Below are 12,461 nucleotides of genomic sequence, written 5' to 3'. Positions count from 1 at the left end.
ATGATGAATGAGCCTGTGTTGTTTAATGCTTAAAGAACAAGAAACATTTGGTAACACAACCACATTTGATATTAGTCGTGAGCAGGAGCATGGTGGGTCGAGAAAGTAGGTTATGTTTTGTTTTAAGATAACAGGTCATTTCAGGATTAATTATGGCTGAGTCTGCATTGGTTAATACTTTAAAGATGAAGAATTAGGGTGGCACGGTGCCGCAGCGGTAGAGTTGCTGCCTTACAGCATTCACAGCGCCAGGGACCCAGGTTCAATCCTGGTTATGGGTGCTTGTCTGTACATAGTTTGTATATTCTCCCCGTGATCTCCCTGGAATTTCTCTGAGAACTTTGGTTTCCAAAGACATACAGGTTTGTAGGTTAATTGACTTGGTGTGAATGTAAAAATTGTCTCCAGTGTAGGATAGTGTTAATTTGCGGGGATCGCTGGTCGGTGCAGACTCGTTAGGCCGAAGGGCCTGTTTCTGCGCGATATCTCTAAACTAAACTAAACTAAACTAAAGTCATTAGCTTGGACAAGGAGGGAAGAAAACAATAACAGAAACGGCTTCTACAAAGACAAGGTGTAGTCGAACAAGGTGGAGTGAAATAGACAGAAGAATAGGCATAAAACAAATGAAACAATATATCTTTCTATGTATATATAATCTAAATTGTTATATTAAAGGGGCCCTCAAAATGTCAAACAGCAAACACTTTCAAACAGTGGAGATCTAAAATGAAAGCAGCAAATGCTTGAAACACACGAGGGCGAGCAGCATCTGTGGGGAGAGGTCCAGGTTAATTTGGGTCAATGTCCTTTCATCAGAATTGGTGGTGGAGAAAACAAAGAGAATATGATAAGAAGGAACTGTAGATGCTGTTTTATACCAAATACAAACACAAAGTGGTGGAGGAACTCAGCGAGTCAGGCAGCGTCTTTGTAGAAAAAGGAAAGGTGACGTTTCAGCTCAGACCCTTCATCAGACCGAAGAAGGGTCCCGATCTAAACATCACTTATCCCTTTTCTGCCTGACCCGCTGAGTTACTCCACCACTTTGTGTCCATCTTAAGACAAAGGGAATGTCGCCCTTGGCAGTCGACAAAAACAGACGGAATGGTACAAATGGTGGTGGAGGCTTATTAATGACAATGATGTGTTTGAGTGGGACCTCTTCACAATGAGGCCAAAACTAGTATAAATTGATGGATTGCTTTGCAGAACAATTCCACTTACTCAAAATGTAGTTTCAAAACTTCCAGTGACCTGTCTAATTCTCCATTCCCACTCTCTTTCTTTACATTGTTCAAACAAAACATGAAGTAAATCCATGGAATGGTAAATTGAACATTTGGTTTGGTGCAACACAGTTTTGGGGACATAATATTGTTTTTGTTTGTAATCAGCTTACCAGTTTTCATTAGTACTGACCAGTTATTTAGTTTAGTTTAGTTTTGTTTAGAGATACAGCGGAAACCAGATCCTTCAGCCCATCGAGTTCGTGCCGACCCACCGATCATCCATACACTAGCTCAAAGTTATCCCAGTTTCGCATTCTAGACACTAGGGGCAATTTACAGAGGCCAATTAAGCTACAAACCTGTATGTCTTTGGCATATGGGAGGAAACCAGAGCACCTGGAGTACACCCACATGGTCACAGGGAGAACGTACAAACTCTGTGCAGACAGCACCTGTAGTCAAGATCGAACCTGGGTCCCTGGTGCTGTAAGGCAGTAACTCTACCGCTGTGTCTTTGTGCCGCCCTATTCTGATTCTGATGAAAGACACTTCTAATGAAAGCTGCTAACTCCGATTTTCTCTCCCTGTAGATGTCTCTCTGACCTACTGGATATTTCAGGCATTTCTGTTTCATTTCAGATTTCCGGCATCTTTATTGTTTTTTAATCTCACGGTCCTGGCATTGTCTTTGTTTTTTTTCTTTCTGTCTCCGAGTTACACCTCCTCCACAACACCTGTCATTAAGATGCCTCCCTCAGCCAACACCACCACCACTTACGTAATTATGCCGCTCCTGGTTTATCTTCTACGACAGACATTCCTTTTGTTCTCACCACCACACACGCAGAAGCCCTTCACAATTTAAAAAACATATTACTTCCGACACTCTCAATACTGATCAGAGTTCATTGGCACCCCCGGGGATGGGCAAGGAGAAGGATGTTGGTTCGCTGGTCGATCCAGACATCCAAGGGAGGCGATGGCTGGCAGTCTGCAGCCTGAATCGGGCAACGCTCAGAACAAGTGGAGCGCGAACTGGACTTTGAAAAACTTTGACTGGACATCAAAACATGGCGCCTCTTGCACGCGAGCTCTGTGAAATATTTCTGTACACATGCTAATCGGGGATGTGTTTGGATATAGCAATACTCTACAGGACTGTTTACAATAAAATAATTTCACTGTGCGTTTGCACTTTGAATATGTGACAGTAAAAAGCACCACTGGCACCATTGAACCACTGGTTAACGGAATCATGGAATTCATCTCCAGAGCGGGGGTTACCTAGAGTCATAGTCATGGAGTCATAGAGCACGGAAACAAGCCTTTCGTCCCAACACGTCCATGCTGACCAAGATGCCCCAACTATACTGGAGCCATTTGCCTGTGTTTGTCTCGTATCACTCCAACCTTTCCTATCCATGTACTTATCCAACTGTCTTTTAAATGCTGTTAGGGTACTTGCCTCAACTACCTCCTCTGATAGCTCATTCCATGGCCTTGAGGTCAAGGAGGATTTCTTGCAATGTGATGAGGTGAATAAATAAATTCATAAACAAAGTGTTTGGAAGAGCCATTTGATTTTGTTCCTGAATTGGGGAATGGAGGAACATAGGGTGCCTGAGCCTGATCTTAGGATCAATAAAACACTAGTGTTCAGCAGGTGGATGGGGTCAACAGGACATTGTAATCTCCAGTGGTGCGTATTACTGGGAGAGAATAACCATGTCAAGACTGTTTAAAGTAACTTCTGAGGAATGCCCCCTTTCATGCTGATGGGAACATGGATTCAGAAGCCAGTGGTATCCGGAGGAAAATGGGAAAATCTGGGAAAACTGTGAGTGAGGTGTTCTTCTAGAATTTTGGTTTTGGTTTGGAGATAGAGTGTGGAAACATGCCCTTCAGCCCACCGAGTCCGTGCCGAACAGCGATCCCCGCATACTAGCACTATCCTACACACTAGGGACTTACAATTTTTACCAAAGCCAATTAAGCTACAAACCTGCATGTCTTTGGACCGTGGGTGGAGACTGGAGCACCTGGAGAAAAGCCCACGCGGTCGCAGGGAGAACGTACAGACAGCACCCATAGTCAGGATCGAACCTGGGTCTCTGGCGCTGTAAGGCAGCCACCATACCACCCGTACTATAGTGTGACATTGCTGTTAATACTTTGACAGTAATTAGCTGTGTCGCACTGGCCCGTGGGCCCCTGTGCTACTGCTATAACATCTGTAATGTGTTGTTGTACAGCATTATGAATTATTCTTCCATGGGACCCATAAATAACTCATTTGTTTCTCATTTATTTCCTGTGTTATTAGCGCTGGTTGCTGGTGATGTGATACAGATTTAATATTAACCCCTAGTTGCTGCTGAAGCCGTTTTACTAATTTGCCTTGTTGACGACACTAACAAAATGTAGAGATACGATGCAAATGGTGTTGGCTGTTGATGTGAATTCTCTTCACTGTGTGTAAGGTTTTTCAGGGAGTATCATTGGCTCAAGGCCAAGGACTTAATACTGTGTTACATGTAGAGCAAGAAACAATGATTTACAATTGAATTAAACAGTTTACGTCTATAACTATGGATCAGTCAATAGTCAATCTGCAGGATGTGCCACTATTGAGTTTGGGAAGACTGAATGACTCATGTGGACCATATAAAATCATGTGGGGAATTGATAGGGTGAATGCACAATATTTTACCCAAGGGAGGGGGATCAAGATTCAGAGGACATGGGTTTAAGGTGAGAGGGGGTTTAATAGGAACCTGAGGCAACTTTTTCCCACAGAGAGTGGTCGATATCTGGAATGAGCTGCCAGAGGAGGTAGCTGAGGCAGGCACAATAACGCCATTTAAAAGACACTTGGACAGGCACATGGATAGGAAATGTTTGGTGAGATATGGGTCAAACACCATTGATTAGTATAGGTGTCAGAGGTTATGAGGAGAAGGCAGGAGATGGGGTTAGGAGGGAGAGATAGATCAGACATGATTGAATGGCAGAGTTGATGATGGGCCAAATGGCCTAATTCTACTCCTATTCCTTATGGCCTTATAACACTGGCAAGTGGGCCCAGCGTAGATGGGACATCTTGGTTGGCATGGCTGAATTGGGCTAAAGGGCCTGTTTCAATGCTGACTCTTATAGTCACTGACTATAGAGGTCACTGACTCTATACCTGTCAGATTGAATTCACAATGAAATCCAATAGTGGGGCCCACTATTGTTGTGATGTCCCAGCATTGCACCATTGGTATCTGCCCATAGATCCCCAAGCTTCTGTTTAGAGACATTTCTCCTCATCTCGGTACTGAATGGCCAATCTTTTACCCTGAGTCAGCACCTTCACTGCAGACTCTCAGCCAAGGAAATCATCTCCGAGCATTTGACCTGCAAATTACACTCGGAATCTTAGGTGTTTCAAAAGGATTGCCAATGAATCTCCAGAAGGGGAAGCAGATTAAAAATAACTGCAGATGGTGGAATCTTGATATTAAAATAGAACACACGGCAACTCTCAGTAGGTTGGGCAGCATCTGTGGTAAGACAAATAGAGATAACACCGCAGATCACGGAGTCATAGAATCATACCGTATGGGCACAGGCCTTTATCGATGACTCCACTGTAATGATCCATCACCCTATGTACTCTAATCCCATTTTATTCTCTCCACATTTCTTTTAACCTGGGGGTGGCATGGTGGCACGGTGGCCAGTGGTAGATTTGCTGCCTTACAGCATCAGAGACCCACATTTGATCCTGACTACGGGTGCTGACTGTACGGAGTTTGCGCGTTCTCCCTGTGACCTGCGCGGATTTTCTCCAGGAGCTCCGGTTTCCTCCCACACTCCAAAGACGTGCAGGTTTGTAGGTTCATTTCGGTAAAATTGTAAATTGTCCCCAGTGTGTAGCATACTGCATGTGTACGGGGATCGCTGGTTGGCGTGGATTCAGTGGGCCGAAGGGACTGTAACTCAAAGCCAAACTAAACAAAACTCCCTCCAGTTTCTACCACTCACCCTTACAACTAGGGCAATTAACAATGGATAATGAACCTACCGACATGCACGTCTTTGGGAAGAAACTGGAGCACCTGAAGGAAACCCACGCAATCCCAGAAAGAAAGTGTGAGCTACTCATAGACAGCATAAGAGGGCAAGAATGAACCCAGGTTTCTGGAGTCTAATGAAGATATTTAAAAAACCATGCTCCTGTATTTGCCATTTGTCCCCAGCCCAAACATCAGCACATCAGAATGTCTCAAACAAGCCGGGCGATAGACAAAGATTCAATTATAATGTATTGCCTCGTGTACCTAGGCGTGGTGAAATTCCTTGTTTTTGCACACAATCTAGATAAAATCATACAGGAGACCTCACCTAGGCAGTACACAAAGAGTCGCCACTTTTCTGGCATGGACCTATGTGGACATTAGCATCTGGTTAGTGAATGCTGTGTAGAACAGGGTTAATTCTTTTCCACCATGCTGTCAACTCACTTTGTAACAACCATTTTCAAAAATGTGAATTTGCCTTTCTGCAGGTTCTGGCAGGTATTCTGTAATGCATCGATGACAAGATCATCTTCGAGAAATTTAAAAAAAAAATCAACAAATCATAGCATCGTTTTCCAAAAGCACTATTGACGACTTGGTTAGGAATTTAGTTCGAACTAATTAATATTCAATGTAAGTAAGCATCAGGTCAGGACCATTCCTCCGCACATCGACTCTGTAAGCAGAACAGATTTAATTGAGCATCTGCTGAGGAAAAACCATTTAGGATTTAGGAATGATGCAATAATCCCTTGTGTGGGTGAGAATTCATTCAGGCTGCAGACTAAATATGTCAGAAAATAGATGAAAGCAAAATAAGCAGTTTAAATCACTGGCCAGTGGTACAGCTGTTTGTATTTCATCAGATACACCGAGGATTTAGTATGAGACCACGATGATTTATATTTTATCTTTCAATGGTAAGATTCCTTTAAAATGGTGTTATGGCTGAAGATATCTGCCACAATATGTAGGGCAAATATCTCCATTAGGATGGCCTACATTTACAGTAGGCGGTGATCGAACTACCAAGGGTGATGAATCTGACATGAGAATGTAGTAAGGACAGACACAAAAAGCTGGAGTAACTCAGCAGGTCTGGAGAAAAGGAATAGGTGATATTTTGGGTAGAGACCCTTCTTCAGAAATGCCAACAAAACAGGATTTCTTATTTAAAACAAAAGATTGTGTAAACAATACTATGGCTAATCCGACAAGCTTTTTCTCTCTAAATCACAATATTAACCCTGTATGCTCATTGCCATGAGGGTGGTTTAGTTTCAGTTCAGAGATACAGCGCGGAAACAGGCCCTTCGGCCCACCAGGTCTGCCCCGACCCGCGATCCCCACACATTAACACTATCCTACGCTCACTAGGGACAATGTTTTTTTTTACATTTACCAAGCCAATTAACCTACAAATCTGTACGTCTTTGGAGCGTGGGAGGAAACCGAAGATCTCGGAGGAAACCCACGCAGGTAACGGGGAGAACGTACAAACTCCGTACAGTCAGCACCCATAGTCGGGATCGAACCCGGATCTCCGGTGCTGCATTCGCTGTAAAGCAGCAACTCTACCGCTGCGCTACCGTGACCACACTTATTGAATCAATGATGAAGTGATGTACATCTACCCATGATTTACCAAGTGCAGGTTATTATTGTGTTTCAGTTATGATGCCCATTGAAGGTTCGTATCTTGAAGAAGCCCAGATAATGATTGACATCTGGCTTGACCCTTGTAAAAGGGTTCATGGTCAAGCCAAATGAAGTTGTCATCTACCGATAGACACTCACTATCTTGCTAAAGAAAAATCAAATTTGTGGAGTATCTTTTATATCATCAGGTGGCACGGTGGTGCAGCACGGTGGCACGGTGGTGGAGTTGCTGCCTTACAGGTCAGGGACCTGGGTTCGATCCTGACTACGGGTGCTGACTGAATGGAGTTTGTTCTCCCTGTGACCTGCATGGATTTTCTCCGGGAGCTCCAGTTTCCTCCCACACTCCAAAGAAGTACAGGTTTAAAGACTAATTGGCTTGGTAAAATTGTAAATTGTCCCTAGTGTATGTAGGATAGTGTTAGTGTGCGGGGGTCGATGTGTGTGTGTAGGTTAGTGTGCGGGGGTCGATGGTGTGTGTAGGATAGTGTTCGTGTGCGGGGGTCGCTGGTGTGTGTAGGATAGTGTTAGTGTGCGGGGGTCACTGGTGTGTGTAGGATAGTGTTAGTGTGCGGGGGTCGCTGGTCAGTGTGGCCGAAGGGTCTGTGTATCACGTTTTATCTCTAAACTAAACAAATCGAACCCTTAACTAAACTAAACTAACCCTGGAGTACTTTACTGCATTCACATCAATGGAAGGAAGGATGGAGGCCGATACAAAGATTATCATTCTTGGGCATGTGTACTACATATTAACTCATTTGATACAGCTCAGGCATAGAGATCCAGACTATTCAGGTTGACATGGCTTAGTACTGACATAGTCAGAACTGTACTATGATGTTTGGATAGGTGCATGGACAGGAATGATTTAAAGGGATATGAGCCAAACGCAGGCAGGTGCGAATAGTGTCGATGGAGCAGCTTGGTCAGCATGGGCAAGTTGGGCTGAAGGGATAATTTTCATGCTCTATGACTCTATGTAAGAAAGTCCTGCTTGCCAATCAACCAGAGAGGATACGAAAAAAAATTATTAATTCTATGCTTCTGAACAATAATTAATCAATCAGGCAAATTAGATATTTATTTTTATATTAACCCCGCATCATAAGAACTAGTCAAAAAATGATTACTAACCAATAAGCAGAAAGAAGCAGCAACAGTAACGTAACTGATTTCATATCCATCAACAAAATAGAAACAAATGAGGCATTTCAGACCTGCCTGGACTTTCCTGCAGTGATTTCAACATCCCTGCTGATTATGGCAAATTCAAAGCTGGAGAGAATAACAAATAATTAATGAAAGTGAAACATCTCAAATGAGGAAAAGAATACCAGCATGAGGGCAAAAAAAAAAATGGAGGACTCGACTTGAGAAACATGAAAAGAAATAAATATTAAAAAATGAAGACAATTTTTACCCTGAGTGAATACTAACAACAGTACAGTTGAAAATGCACTGGAGTAGATGAAACGTCTTTGGTTGCAAACACGGAAGGATTTGAAAGGTAATGAAAGCCAAAGAGAGATTTATTTTGTTTACAACCTTTTATAGTAAATTAAATGAAGATTCTTTAAAAAAAAAAATGCTGTTCGCTCTCATTCCTCTTGAAGCTAGTGAATTGCTGGGATACAGTTTTGAAAAAAAAAAACAAGTTTAGCTTTCCCTGTAATGGGCTTACTACCATAAGGGTGAAGCTTACTTATTGCAGGCAATGCATGGCCTTGTCTGGTCTGAATGGTTCCGTGTTGCTAAAGGCACTCAGTTCAGTTCAGTTTAGTTTATTGTCATGTGCACCGTGCACCTCCTAGGGAGAGTTTCCATAGCCTGACCTTCTCCTCCACACATCGAAGAGAACACTCAGACTATATAACATTCGTATGGATGGGTACTTTATGGCCAGCATGGACTAGGTAGGTTTAAGCTTAGTTTAGTCCAGTTTATTGTCACATGTACCGAGGTACATAGAAACATAGAAACAAGCTTTTGTTGCGTGCTATCCAGTCAGCCAGAAGACAGAACAGGATTACAGTGTATAGATACTCTGATAAGGGATTTACGTTTAGTGCAAGGTAAAGTCAGCAAAGTCCGACCAAGGAGTGTCCGAGGGTTACCAATGAGGTAGATAGTAGTCCAGCACTGCTCTCTGGTTGAGGTAGGATGATTCAGTTGTCTGATAACAGCTGGGACGAAACTGTCCCTGAATCTGGAGGTCGACAAAAATGCTGGAGAAACTCATCTGGTGAGACAGAATCTATGGAGGGAAGGAATAGATGATGTTTCGGGTTGAGACAATCTTCCTGCACTGCCTGTGGGGGTTGGGGGGGGGGGGGGGGGGGGGGATATAAGATCCCCTCTCAAGGACGAGGCATTCTAGACAGTAGGCTGTGGGAGAGCTGGGAAGGGGGGGGGAAGGAGGGAGAAAGCAAGGACTAGTCAATCATGAATCAGCTGAATCTGGTGGTGTGCGCTTTCACATTTCTGTACCTTTCGTGTTTAAGAGGGAACTGCAGATGCTGGAGAATCGAAGGTTACACAAAAAAGCTGGAGAAACTCAGCGGGTGCAGCAGCATCTATGGATCAAGCAACTGAACCATCCTACCAACAATTAGAGAGCAGTCCGAAGATACTACCTCAGACGATCTTTAGCTTGCACTAAATGTTTTTCACATTATTCCCTTCATCATGTATTTGTGTACAGTGTATGGGTTGATTGTAATCATGTATTCTCGTTGTGCTGACTAGGAAGTACACAACAAGAGCTTTTCTCTGTACACGTACACATGTACTCTGTACAGGTGACCATAAACTAAACCCAAAAAATGATATTTCTGACTCATGCAACTGAAGAAAGTTATGTCATGAAATTAGACCCCAGCTGCATTACTGTATTAGCCCACAGGATTATTTCACAGTCTATTTCAAATTTCCTGCACCAATGTTGCATTGTGCAGCACAGTGGTGCAGCTGGTCGAGCTGCTGCCTCACAGGGCCAGAATCCCAGCTTGGATCCTGATCTCGGGTGCTGACTGTGTAGAGTCAGCACGTTCTCCCTGTGGCCACGTGGGCTTACTTCGGTTTCCTCCCACGTCCAAACGAGGTGCAGGTCTGTAGGTGAATTGGCATCTGTAAATTGCCCATAATAAATAGAGGGTGGATGCAAAAGTGAGATAACATAGAACTAGTGTGAACGGTTGATCAATGGTCAATGTGGACTTGTTGGGCCAAAAGGCCAATTTCCATTCTGAATCTCTAAACTAGGCTGAATTTGTAGTCTTGACTTGTTGAGTTGCTGGGTTTCACTGGGTGGCAATGCAGATGGAAACACTTCATACAGACCTGTCTTTCACATCCCCAGCAAATATTGCTTCCAGGGACATTTGAGAACATGTTTCTATCTAGCTCTTGGTCAAAGACTTAGCAAGGAACACCGCTAATATTGTCCAATTTGGTTACAAATTCAAAGGTTTAAGAGATGTCAAGAAATTGATGGTCTGATCATTCTGCACAGCCAACATCTTGTCCCAAGTTCCACTTTAATGTTTAGTTTTTTTCAGTTTAGAGATACAGCGCAGACAAAGCACCTTCGGCCCACTGAATCCGCACCGACCAGCGATCCCCACTCATTACCGCTATCCTACACACGGGACAATTTGCACTTATACCAAGCCAATCAACCTACGGGACTATTCGTCTTTGGAGTGTGGGAGGAAGCCAAAAGATCTCGGAGGAAACCCACGCAGGTCACGGGGAGAACATACAAACTCTGTAGAGTCAAGCACCCATAGTCAGGATCCTCTTACTGCTGCGCCACCATGCCACCCTGACTGTTAAGAAGTTGCCAGATTTGCACCTAATTTTTGATTAAACTCAATGTAAAATGTTAGGGCTGCAATTTAGCAGTCGAAAGAGCTTTCTAATGATGTGACGACTGTAGGGAAAATACCAATCAATATTTCTGGCCAAGGAGCTATTTAAACTATTCACTCTTTCTTCAATTGTTCAGCTAAAGGGTATTAGAAATCTTGTATTCTCTCTCCCTGCAATCTGCGGCTGCAAGAATAAATGGAGTTTTCACACTCAATAGGTTTTTGTTGGCAAGGGGATTATGAATTAGAAATTTAAATTCAGATTGACCATGATATAACTAAACAATTTGGGAGGCTGAATGGCTTTCTTCTTTCTGTTAGTCAGAGATTCATCCAGCATAGGACCGTGCTCTTACAGCTTACATCCATCTCAGCATAGTTTGGAAACAGCATCCAAGACCGTAAGAAATTGCAGTAAATTGTGGACGCAGCCCAGACCATCACACGCACCAACCTCCCTTCCATTGACTCAATCTATACCTCACGCTGCCTCGGCAAGGCCAGCAGCATAATCAAGGATGAGTCGCACCCTGGTCACTCCCTCTTCTCACCTCTCCCATCGGGCAAAAGGCAAAGAAGTGTGAAAACGCACACCTCCAGATTCAGGGACAGTTTCTTTCCAGCTGTTGTCATCCAGCTGAATCATCCTACCACAACAAGAGAGCATTCCTGAACTACTATCTACCTCATTGGTGACCCTCGGACTGTCCTTGATTAGACTTTGCTGGCTTTACCTTGCGCTAAATGTTATTCCCTTATCATGTATCTATACACTGTAAATGGCCCCGCACAACTCCATGCGGCTCCGACGATCGAAGTGGGACCGGCCCCCCGCGAGGCCGTACGGCTCAAGCGAACACGTTAGGTCGCGCTTGCCGCATGGAGTCGCATGCTCGTGGGACAGGCCCTTTAGACTAGTTCTCTGAGTCCTATACTCTGGGGCCGGTCCCACTTCGATCGCCACAGCTGTATGGAGTTGTGCGGAGCTGGTCCCGACATCGCGCGGGCCTCTGGAAAACTGACCATGTTCAAAAATTCCGCGCGGAAACGGCCTGCTGGCCCGCAGCCACATTGAGGCCTTACGCACCGCCTCGACGGGCATACGCAGCGTCTTGACGCCGTATGTCACGTGCGAACTTCCCGCGGACTTTGCTCGAACTTCACGTCACTCACTCGACCCCCCGCGGTCCCCGCTTCCGGTTTGGTCGCGCTCGCCGCATGCAGTCGCATGCTCGTGGGACAGGCCCTTAAGGCTCGCAATCCATCAAGGACCGCACTCACTCTCTCTTTCCACATGAAGAAGCCTCTCTTGGGAGAGGCGCACAAAGACATCTGACCTTCAAGAAGCCAAACGCCAACATGAATGAATTGCATCAAGAGAGGATTAGAAGAAAAATGACCTTTAATATAACCTTGAGATTCATATTTCATTGGCAAATTATACTCTGCAATAAATGACAGAGGCATTGTCTGACTTCAATCATCATAATGAGTTTCATATGTTATGCATCTATTTGTGAGCAACCCTGTCCATTAATTTACTCTTAAAATGTTTGCCACTTATATCGGCAGCAATTCATGCAAATTAATCATCTGTGCATAAATTTGCCTTGAATACTAATGAGAGTGGATAC

Source organism: Leucoraja erinacea, chromosome 30, assembly GCF_028641065.1.
Source record: "Leucoraja erinacea ecotype New England chromosome 30, Leri_hhj_1, whole genome shotgun sequence".
NCBI classification, from domain to species: domain Eukaryota; kingdom Metazoa; phylum Chordata; class Chondrichthyes; order Rajiformes; family Rajidae; genus Leucoraja; species Leucoraja erinaceus.
Note: the sequence above shows the minus strand (reverse complement) of the source record.